This window comes from Ornithorhynchus anatinus, chromosome X3 (genome assembly GCF_004115215.2).
Source record: "Ornithorhynchus anatinus isolate Pmale09 chromosome X3, mOrnAna1.pri.v4, whole genome shotgun sequence".
Classification (NCBI taxonomy): domain Eukaryota; kingdom Metazoa; phylum Chordata; class Mammalia; order Monotremata; family Ornithorhynchidae; genus Ornithorhynchus; species Ornithorhynchus anatinus.
This window is the reverse complement of record NC_041751.1, coordinates 823,120-825,230: the sequence shown is the minus strand read 5'-3', so window position 1 is coordinate 825,230 and position 2,111 is coordinate 823,120. Positions and strand designations below refer to the sequence as shown.

Sequence of the window (2,111 nt, the reverse complement as noted above, 5' to 3'; positions counted from 1 at the left end):
TTTAGTGTAGAGCTGTGTCCACAGTAGGTGCTCAATAAATACCACTGATCGACTGATTGACCAATAGCCTTATATCTACCCAGGTGCCAAACACTTCAAAAATGCCATTTAAAAAATTATTACAATTCTTCCTGAAAGAAAGACTTCCTGAAAGGAAAACTTCCTGAGTTTGGCCCAGGTCACTGCCTATGCCGGATGATTTCCTGGGGAGGAGCACATAAATGGGATGGGACACAACACTGGACATTTGAGCCCAGGTCCTCCCTTGTGAGTTTACTGACCTGAAGTCAGTCAGTTGGTCAATCAATCGTATTTATCGAACACTTACTGTGTGCAGAGCACTGTACTAAAGGCTTGGGAGAGTATGGTACAACAATATAACAATATAACAAACACATCCCCTGTCCACAAAGTTACAATCTAGAGGGGGAGACATGGGGTCTCATTATGGGGCTCTATAGCTCAGGGGTAAGAGCACTGGTCTCATAAACCAGAGGTCGTGAGTTCGAATCTCACTAGGGCCTGCCAGCCAGTATTTTCTCCCGATTGGACTGTAAGCCCGTCAATGGGCAAGGATTGTCTCTATCTGTTGCCGAATTGTTCATTCCAGGCGCTTAGTACAGTACTCTGCACATAGTAAGCACTCAATAAATACTATTGAATAAATAAATTACAGATATGTACATAAGTGCTGTGGAGCTGGGAGCGGGGTGAATAAAGGGCAAAAGACAAAGGTGATGCAGAAGGGAACTAAAGAAGTGGAAAAGAGGGTTTAGGAAGCCCTCTTGGAGGAGATGTGCCTTCAGGAGGGCTTTGAATTTAGCGGGGGAGTAATTATCTGTGGGATATGAGGGAGGGCATTCTAGTCCAGAGGCAGGAGGTGGGCAAGAGGTTGGCAGTGAGACAGACGGGGTCGAGGTATAGTGAAAAGGTTAGCATTAGAGGAGTGAAGTGTGCGGGCTGGGTTGTAGTAGGAGAGTAGCTGAAGGAGCCCTGGCCCATGGCCGTGACCTTACCCTCTAACCTTCAGGCTCCAGCTACAGGGCAACGAATGGAACTCAACTGTCAAAAGGGGGAAATTGCAGAACTAAACCCAGTCACCATGGCCAGGGTCACGCTGAAAGGCCTAGTTCCACCCAAACAGTCCTACGACCCCCCAGAGGCATGTGGTTGCGCCCTTTGTTGCTGCAAAGAGCGTCACGATTCATGGTTGAAAGGGGCGATGTACTCTGGATACACAAACCGCACACTCGAAAGATTATTGCCCGAAAAATCAATGAGGAACGATATTATTTCTCATACGTGAGAATCGGAACGTGAAATTGACTTGAAATAAAAATGAAACCGACTCCCAGTTTCTGTTAGCTAAGATTATTGAAGTGGAGAACTGAGCCGATAGCATGAATTCTCGGTAAATTCATTGTTAAGGGTCTTTTCACGGTTCCTAGCGGCAGCGCACATCTATATACACCTGCCAAAGTGCAAAATCACCCAGTGCTTTTGTGCTTACTTGTCTTTTTCTCTCTTTCCGACCCTTTGGTTTTCATTAGCCCAAGTGGCAGGTAAAACCCACAAGCTTCGTGGCTGGACCTCAGGACCTCAGCCACGGGGATGTTGTTGAGCAGAGCGGTTTCCATGAGGCTTGACGGGGAACCGGAGTTCAGTCAAAGGTCATGGGGAGCATTTTTCACTCCAATTGGCACAAAATTCCAATCTCTGACCATCGTCTGAGTCCTTAGTTCATTTTGGTATTTACTCAGTGCTCACTCTGTGCCAAGCACCGTACCGAGTGCTGGGTAGGGACAAGATAATCAGATTGGATTCAGTTCCTGCCACCCATCAAGGCATTCACAGCCTAAGAGCGGGGGAGAGCAGGTATCTTATTCCCATTTGTCAGAGGAGGAAACATAGTCCCAGAGAAGCTAAATGACTTGACTAAGAGCACTCAGCAGGCCAGAGGAGCAATACTGGGCCTTTTTTATGGTATTTTTTAAGTGCTTACTAGGTGTCAAACACTGTTCTAGACATTGGGGTAGGTACAAGTTGATTAGGGAGGACACAGTCTTTGGCCGGCATGGAGCTAACAGTCACACCAGGAGGGAGAATGGGTA

General features: G+C 46.9%; 1 non-coding gene across 1 annotated transcript; it reads left to right on the top strand.

Moving 5' to 3' along the window:
- The first annotated feature begins 451 nt into the window (after positions 1–451).
- TRNAM-CAU lies at positions 452–524 on the top strand. The gene has a single exon. It is a non-coding gene; the product is annotated as a tRNA-Met (tRNA).
- The last annotated feature ends 1,587 nt before the right edge of the window (positions 525–2,111 follow it).